This window comes from Vigna unguiculata, chromosome 5 (assembly GCF_004118075.2).
Source record: "Vigna unguiculata cultivar IT97K-499-35 chromosome 5, ASM411807v1, whole genome shotgun sequence".
Classification (NCBI taxonomy): Eukaryota; Viridiplantae; Streptophyta; class Magnoliopsida; order Fabales; family Fabaceae; genus Vigna; species Vigna unguiculata.
In genome coordinates, this window is record NC_040283.1 from 18399143 (window position 1) to 18409179 (window position 10037).

Here is a 10037-nt window from a genome sequence, read left to right on the forward strand (position 1 = left end):
GATCAGACCTTAGTGGTTGCACATCCTAGCCTACCACAAACCACTTTCTCCAAGCTCCAAACCAAGTCAAAAGCTCCAAGAATTGATCCAAGATCAATCTTCAACAGTTGCAACACATGATGACGAAGGAGAGAGTTTCCACAAGTTTCCAGAATAAATTCGTGCTCTAAAATGAAGAACAGACCTCTCTTTCGAAAATCACAACTTTTATAGTAAAACTGTTACAAAATTCAACAAGCTGATTTTCAAATCAATCGGTTGATTTCACTTTACTTAAGTGAAATCAGTGGATTAAATACTAAATCAACTGATTGAATTTGTTGCAGTTTAAGACTACTACAACCAACCTTTTAACCTATTGAAAAATCATTCAACAAACTAAAAGAAAAATTTTAACCTGTTGAAAAACCATTCAACAGATTAAAAACATAATAAAGACCAAACTACATCTAATTAATGTTATAAGGTCTACAACATGAACTACAAACTACAAATACACTTTCATAATGATGTAAGTACATGGAGAGCACACGTTGCAGCCTTGATCACCATTGATATCATCAAATCTCCTTTCCTTCATCAATGTAGGCTTCATTCCAATGGTAAGGTTGGCTTCCCCTACCTAATGGTCTCTTTACTACACGTTTTTTCATTCCAGTAGTCTCTTCCTTTCCTCTCCACGTTTTTCTTTTTTTTAAAACTCTTTTAGAATTAACCTATAGGATTTCTCTTCCTTAGCCCACACTCACCGTTTTATCTAAAACCCTAGCATCAAAATAACTATTATTTTCTTTGGGTCACTAAGGTAAATAAAAACTGAAAATAATAAAACCTTACGTTAACTTTTTCTTGTTTTTATTTCAAATGACAGCAAGGATAGGTAGACCCACAAAATAAAAATTGTAACATGCACCTTTGAGAGAAGCTATAAACTACATGTGAATGAGGAAGAGAAAACTTGATTGAGAAATGTTTCGTGGGCCCCACACTTTAAATGAGTAAAAATTACGATTTTAATCCAACACCACCGAAACTAACCAACCAATTTCGAACCAGCGTCCTCCCACACATCCCACATACCACAACCTTTAAGCTACATACTTATTCATGATTGGTGTGTGCTTACTACCTTATAAACACTCGTTTTCAAAAAATCATAATTAGATTAAATTTTAAATAAAAAAAACAATAACTTACATCACTTAAATAATTATTATAAATACAACAATAACTTAAATCACTCAAATAATAATTATTTCATATTTCATAATTTAATAACCTAATTAAATTAAATAAATCAACAATCGTAATCAAGTCATTAATTTTTGCCATGTGTTTTCATTTAGTCTAATTTTTCCCGAGTCTTACAATCCCGCCAGGCGATGTTTGTCGAGTTAATGGAATCAGAGGCGTGCCTTGCCTGGCAGCAGGTGTGCTCCGCTAGGTGGTCTTGAACTGAATTTTGCCTAGTGGCTCTAGAGCAGCACAAGGTGATAATGCAGAGGTAGAGTGGTTATTTTTTTTGTTGTGCATGGTCGACAAAGTTTTGGTCATACCTTAAAGATTGGTTTACTAGAGTGTTCCTTGAGTTGTGGCTCGGGATAGGGGTTAAACACGTGGCATTCCTTGAGTTATGGCTCAAATTGGCGAGTGTTGCCAATGTGATTGTGAGAGTTGTGGCTAGTACGGATGGGTCCAGAAAGATAGCCCTCCTCGGTATGTAGCTGATGAGTTTAGTAGTCTTCGAACATTATGAACTATGTTCGTATTGGGAACTCCACCTAGCGTTACAGAGTGGGATCCGTAGCAGGTTTTCGGCACGTGTTCTACAAGTTCTAGAAATGGAGTTATAATAAATGAGGATTTATTTATATTTATATTTTATTTTATTTAAATTCGTAATTATCCAACCGGGATGTTACACAACCCCTTTTGGTTTATAGTCACCGAAACTGATCACAACCACCACCATGTGACTCTACTCAAGTGCAAACTACTTTGTCTCCTTCGAAAAGGTATGCGTTTTACCTGTAATTCCTCTCCCTATTATATTGCTTTGAGTTATCATCGATTGTCATTACCTTTTTATACATGTCCTTCCTTTCTTTCGTCTGTGACCATTCCAAAAACTATCCGTGAAGCTTTAGCCCATCCTAGTTAGTGAAACTTGGGAATTGGTCTCGTTACCGTATGAGAAATTTGTTAATGGTTGCAGGTGGGTGTTTGCTATCAAAGTTGGACCTAATGGTACTATTGATCGCCTCAAAGCTCATCTTGTAGCCAAAGGTTATACTAAAATTTTTGGGTTGGATTATGGAGATACCATTTTCTCTCGTGTCAAAGATGGCTTCTGTTCATTTATTTATCGTCATGGTTGCTCTTCAACAATGGCCTCTTTATCAACTAGATGTTAAAAATGCTTTCCTCAATTGTGATTTGTAAGAAGAAATCTATATGGAGCAACCTCCTGGGTTTGTTGCTCGGGGGAGTCTTCTGGGATGGTATGTCGTCTTCGCAAATTCCTATAAGGCCTAACACAATCTTTTAGGGCCTGGTTTGGAAAGTTTAGCAATGTTGCTCAACAATTTGGTATGACTCGGTGTGAAGTAGATCATTTTGTCTTTTATGAACACTTGAGTGCTGGATGAGTTTACTTGATAGTATATGCTGATGACATCGTTCTTATAGAGAGTAACAACCATGACATCTCTTAGTTGAAATAACATCTTTGTCACCATTTTCAGACCAAAGATATTGGCAAACTCATATATTTCTTGGGTATTGAGGTGGCACAGTCCAATGATGGTATTGTTGTAAGACCCGGGAAAAAATAGACTAAAGGGGAACACATGAGAAAAAATTAAAGGCTTGATTAATATTGTTGATTTGTTTAATTTAATTAAGTTATCAAATTATGAAATTATTATTATTTGAGTGATTTAAGTTATTAATGTATTTATAATAATTAATTAAGTGATGTAAGTTATTGTTTTATTTATTTTAAATTTTAATATTATATGTAATGTTGAGAATATATATATATATATATATATATATATATATATATATATATATATATATATATATATATATATATATATATAATTAAGTGGTGCATATTGCAAAATGGATAAGTAATTGGCTTCTTGGTTGGAGTTGAATATGTGCGTGCATGTACTTGGGTTCGATTTTAGTCGGGTTCATTTTGTGGTTTCAACTACTTTTCATTCAATTATGGCGGATGCACGATATGGACATACTTCAATTTTTAATGTTTTTATTTTCTTCTCTCTTTTTTTTAATTGTGGGGCCCACAAACTCTTGCAATCAAATTTCTCTCTCCTCATTCACGGCGCAGAGATTTATGGAAGGGAATTTAGTTCCACTTTTTCCATTCACTTAAGGTGCATGATACAATATATATATATATATATATATATATATATATATATATATATATATAGATGGTTGTTGGTTTTTTTAGTCAACTCTGTTTTCTTGTTTTCTTTTTTTTTTTTAGAAAAATCTTTGCTGCCATATTTTAATAGAAAGGCTAGAGGGTCAAATAATATATTTTATTTTTTAAATATAAATAGAAAAGGCTAAGAATAATAAGAGATAAAATCTAGTTTTAAATATTAGGGTTTTGAGAGGGAGAAAAGGAGAGTTGGAGAATCGCGAGAATCATGGAAAGTGAAAGAGGAGATTGCGAGAATGAAGAAACATGTAGCAAAGAGACTATTAGGTAGGGGAAGTTAACTTTGTTTTCTATTTTTTTTGAAGTTTGATCTTTGATCTTTTCTTTTATTATATTTTGATTGTTCAGTGAATGAGTCTTTGAATTGGTTGGTGCTGTCAAATTAGTGTGGTGAATGTTTGAGATTCTTGTTATATATGGTGCAACTTTAATGGGTTGTTGATGCAATATTCTTTATACTCGTATGAGGCATGCCACAGACTGCATGGTTGTATGCATTTACAATCAATTAATACACATTGTTAAAAGGGTTTGTTCGTATCAGCTTGTTGTTTTTGTTTTCGAAAATTATAGAATGGTTAATAACTTTTATTCATTTAGGTTGTTAAATGTTGATTTTTCTATCCTTTCATGGACTATAGGACATTATCTCCATCCGGTCATTAAAGCTTTCAAAAGAGTTGGACTCGAAACTGAATGTAAAATTTAAATTTAACAAAATACTATGCCAAAAGAGATAATTTGAATCATAGTTTTATGAAAATTATATGCAATATAATGGTCTTGAGTTGTAAGAATATTACATTATGGTTAATGAGGGAAAAAGGGGTCATTGCTATTTGATTTTGAGAGAAAATTTGTTATTCCGGGCTTGATTGCTAGTTTTGGTTGTTGATTAAATTGTACTGGCTCGATATGAATCTAATGAAATATTTTATAATATTTTTCTGATGCTTGTTTTTTGTTTGGTAATATCATCCATTGTATATGCTCGTGATGATTGATTTTTTTTGTTGTAGTTTTTTTTTTACATTGTGGTGTTGCATAACAACTTGTATCTGCAATTTGTTGTCGAGTTTATAGTTTAAGATATTAAGATAAGTTGGGAAATAGGTGGCTGTTTGGGATCCTATATCTCAATCTTAAAATACATAACATAGTAATTCAATATTATATGATGTCATAAATATATCTTTATAGTTTTTACAGTAGTATTGTTATTATCAGATCATAATATTATATACTATTTTTTAAATATTTTTATATATTTCTAATATTATTATCCTTTTATAATTACTCTAGTTAACTATATCATGTATTTTGCTTTACATAAGAAGGAAGTTGTTGGACGAGGCTAAAAATCCACTAATTTAACTTTAATATGGCCTCTCCGACTAATTTGTAGCTGGGTTCACTACAAGAATGTTACCATTTGATGTCCGCTAAAATGGGTCGCCAAAACATCAAAATCGACTCTAAGAGCATAATGACATCGGTACAGTAACACTGATTTGGAGCACGTAAATACTTCCGATGCAAACCAATTTTTCGTCGACCAAATGAGATGAAGACTAGCTTCTCGATTATTGTCAACTTAATCGACGTGAAGGCATAAAAAATATAATAATCAATTTCTATTGTGTCAACCAAACCCATACAAAATACAAATACAATAAAGTATTTTAAACAAAATTGTCATTTAAGCCCACACTTGATGTGACACAAACTGCGATTATTTTAATATTTAACGCAATACGGTTAATGTAGCGTTGGCTTAGCCCACACAAATGCTGATATTTTTAAAATTAAAAATTTGTTTCATAATACATCCAGAACCTACTCCAGTGTCAAAATTTATTAATAGGGAATCAAATAAAAATAAGGTCAATGAGTATATGTTAACTTTAAACACTAACAATAAGAAAAATTGAACCAATCATGGATGATGCACCCAAAGGTTTGACCTTGACAACCTCGCCTAATGGTTTCGGAATATTGTGTTGTACTCCTAATATAGCATTATGGTAAAGACGAGAGTCTATAATCATTATTAATGGAATACTTGGATCGTTATCTCCTAATGCTCCTTCAACTTCAGATTTTGCAAAAGATGGATCTTCCCATGTTTGTGGAAGTAAGCCATAGTTCCAATGTATATTGCAGCTAGAGAACATGAATAAGTTATGTTTCAGAATAGGCTAAATATGGAACTAAATCAATCTAGCTAGATAAACCAAACACAAGAAAGGAAACCAAGTATGTGATGAATGAGAGATGCAAAATGCTTCAATTGTTAAAGATAACAAATTAAAATGAAGATGACATTTAAGTGTGAAGGGTAATTATCAAAGTTCAACAATGGGTATTGAACCTTAAAAGTAGTAGACTTATGGTAGTAAATATACAACATTGAAGAAGAAATACCACACCACATTTATGTCGACAATAAAGCAATAAAATATGTAGAGAATGGATTTATGTTAAAAATGATTTGCTAAAGACAAATAATGTAATTTAGAATAAGAAAGGAACAATATGAGCTAAAAAATTGTATCTCACGGTTAATATCGAAGCTTTCCCTTTTTTGTATCTTGTTTTATGGGAGTGAAAGCCTTGACAGTTGCAACCTCCATATTTGCACTAGATCATTTAGGAATCTCAACAATAAAGTTGAAGATATCGTCACTCGATCACAATGGAATATCATGCCAAGGAGAAATTTGAATATTTTGCAAATTAAATTTTAGGTACAAGTAACAATAGGCTCATAACAAGTAGCCCACATAGCAGAAAACTAATTCATTAAACGATTGGTTGAGAACACTCCCATCGTTTGTCTTAGCTCACCCTTTCCCTTTAGATTAGGATTTCTTGAATCTTTTTAGTTCCACAACAAACTAATATATCTTGAAGATATTGGATTCTTTAGAAGATAATTTAAGGAGATTGCAAAGGGGTTGATTTGGAAAATTAATACAAATATTAATTGGTGATAATTTATCATATATCTTTAATTAATTAATTAATTTAATTATATTAGATATTGATATTATCAACCAACTATATTTGTCAAATAGTCTATATCTCTCCAAATATTTTTAAATATTTATCTTTATCTTTATTTTAAAAGACATTTGAGAGATTTTAGCAACAGAAAAACACAGTCCAAGTCCTCTATAAAAAGACCAAGGGAAAACAGAAACAAGATCGACACTTCAGAATTTAGAAACCCTTAGGGGGGCGTAATTTCTTTCTCTCTCCTTTCTTATTCTATCTTTATTTTATTTTGTGTTTCATGGAGTGCTAAACTTCTTGGGTTGATTCCATTGTAATTTCATTATGGATTATGAGGTTAGAATGAAATAATTTCTTTGTTCTTTTTATTATTGTTGAGATTTTCATTCATCTATGTCTTTTATCTTTGAATCACATAAAAAGTAATGATTTTAAATCTATATGCATGTTGATCATATGAATCCAAGGGTTTTTAAATCTAATTGAGACTTTACTTTGATTTTATTTAGAAATTTTCATGTGATTAAATGAGTTTTTACCAATAATTGAGACTTTACTTTGATTAAAGGTATTTACTCTAACGAAAATTAATTGAGATTTTACTTTGATTAATTAAGCTTTTTATTTGGTGAAGAGATAAAAGAATAGACATGATTAGGGATAGTAAAATTTGATTGGGACTGTACTTTGGTTGAATTTATTGTGGATAATCTAAAAGTTCTCACTTTTAATTGAGACTTTACATTGATTAATTTGTAAATCTACAACAATAATTAATTGAGCAATAATATTTAGATAACCGATGATGAATCTATTTTTAAAAAGCAATGGAATCAATCTATTTTCTTTACTATTGTTTTTATCTCTTTTTATCTTTTCTATTTCTTTCTTGTTTATCTTAATCCTCCTATATTTTTATTATTTTATTTGACTAACTCTTTTGTATAGTTTTTATAAGAACTAATTTATTAAAAATACTGAAGTTATTATAGATAAGTAGTATTAATTTGATCGCGTCAACGACAGCGTTATCAGGTTTTAAATACCGTGTGCGTGAGTTTCCAGTGAAAACCAGAGAGAATCGACCTTTATCGAGTCTTCCGCTGCGTATGGTTGGTGTTCCGTGAGCTTCAATCGGTAGAACACCAATCAGGGAGGTTTTCCAGCGAGTACCGTGACGGAGCAGCCTCATCACAAGCCATTCATCCATAACAGTAAACACCAATATTAAATCAGACAGTAACCTACTCCTTCTTCATTTTTGTCCACACGCGAATCGCTCTGCTTTGTGATTCTAGCAAGTTATGTATTCAACTCTTCAAGTTTGTATTTCCTTCCTTCTCCAACTCAAGATATCGGTTTCTTCAGTTCTTGTATTTTTTATCGAGCCCATCCTTCTCCTCCTTCGCACTCTCGAGATCTTTCCACAGAGTCTCCAAGGACTCTTAGTCAATTGCATTATGAAGCTTCACGGTCATAACTCCTTAGCCATTTTCGTTTTCCCCTGACTTTAAGAAAAACATTAAAAAGTGTACCAGGAAAACCCTCGCAAATGGGAAAATACTAACGCTTATGCGTCTGACAAGTGTGGGAAGCAAACCCACCCTTATAGTGGGTTGACTAATCCCATAAAGTGACAATTCGACAATAGTCTCTCAAAAATGTCGGTCAAACCCTTGCTCTAGTCTCTCGCATTCACATTTAACTTCAGTTGTATAAAAAAAATGTTAGAATATCCAAAAATATTTTATGCAACTAAAATCACTTTTTAAGTTCAATAAATTCAATTATCAGAATTCTCAATTACGACATTCTTTTAAGCACAAAAATTCAATAAAATACTCAGAATTAAACATTAATTGATGACATAAATATGAACTCGTCAGGCATCAATCTTCTTAAGGTCATCTTAGGTTAAAATAACGGAGGGGGGAAGAGAATGGAGGAAGACGTCGACGTCCATGGTGGCCTTCTTTGTGGCACTACAAAAAATTAAAGTAAATATGGCGGTTATGAAAAACTGCCATAATTTGCTTCGTAGTACAACTGTTTTATAACTACCACATTTTGTATGCAAAATATGGCATTTGAAAATGTCATTATACTCCATTATTCATTCACGACCATCTTTTCCTGTGGCACCATCTTTCCCTCCATAATACTCTTTTTTATTTACCTCTCTTTTAATTCTATTTTTTATTATACATCAAATTGAATTTTAATGAGACAAACCCTCAACGTGCGTAGACAAGACACAAAACTCTTATGTGAAGACAAACCCTAAAAAATCCTCTCAGTCAACCCCAACCTCTGACGTTTTCGTTGATGCCAACCGTTCAGTAAATTGAAGTTAACACCTCGCTACCAGAGATCACCACATTCTCGTTTCCTCAAAATTTCATCACTACTTCGCACTCCGATTGTGACCCAACAATGTTTAGACATTTCTAGTAATCCACCTTTCCAACACCACCATACCCTTCTTCCTATTGATTTCCTCACTGGAGATCGCATAACTCATCGTTGCAAGTGGAGATTACCAAGTCGCCAGAGATCACGATTTCCTTCGCCACACAGATTGGGGACCAGCAAAGTGTTCTTTGCCTAACAACTTTGATGACTCTGGGAACTCCGACGATAATGTCGAACAGGGTTTTCGCTTTGGCTTCAGTCGCACGCCATTTCTCCTTATTCACCGCACTACGTATTCCTCCATGGCCCAAAGCCTCAACCAATCAGGCACACCAGAAGTCGACACGAACATTTGCTTTGCATCTCCTCATTTCCAGCAAAGCCATTACTGGCATGGACAAGGTCCTTCCACTTTTATTAGTGAGTAATCTACGACTCCTATTCTTTGCTCTAATTATTAGGTTAATTGTGGATGAATGTAATATTGAGTGTGCTCTGTTGCTTTTGGTTGAGATTGAAGATATCAATTGGGAAGTCTAATTTCTCTATTCTATTATTGCCCACGTGTTTGATTTAACAAATGCATTTTTAGTTAATTTGGGATTTTGCTACGAAATGGTTCTAAGTTGTATTTTGGGATTGTGGCATGAAGCTTTTGTGTGTGTGGTTATATATTGGCTCAGCACTTTTATAAGGAAAACTAAGTCTGTACCAAATGAGTTGGGTATATAATTGTAGTGTCTCACCTTTTGATGTTTTATAATTGAACTCAATTTTGATTCAATTGGAGATTTTAGCTTTCTAATTTGTGATGATGAACATGGCCTTATTCCATCCTTGAGTGAGTGCATTTCTCAGGAGATGTTTCTTCTGTTTGTTTTGATTTTGGTTTCACTAGGTTCACTATGATTGAAAATTTGGATTGGCAAGCTTAAGAAACTATAGACCTTTGTGTGCATGGGGTGAAGCATCGTCTCGGATGTGGGGAAAAATTAGGTCTCGAACGAATTTGGGTATGAACCTTAGAACGAATGGGAAAAAAAATGGAGGACGTCGATTTGGGGGTTTTCGAAACGGAGGGAAATCACACCACTTAGAGGAGGTTCCAAGATAAGTGAAGAAAATTCGCCAC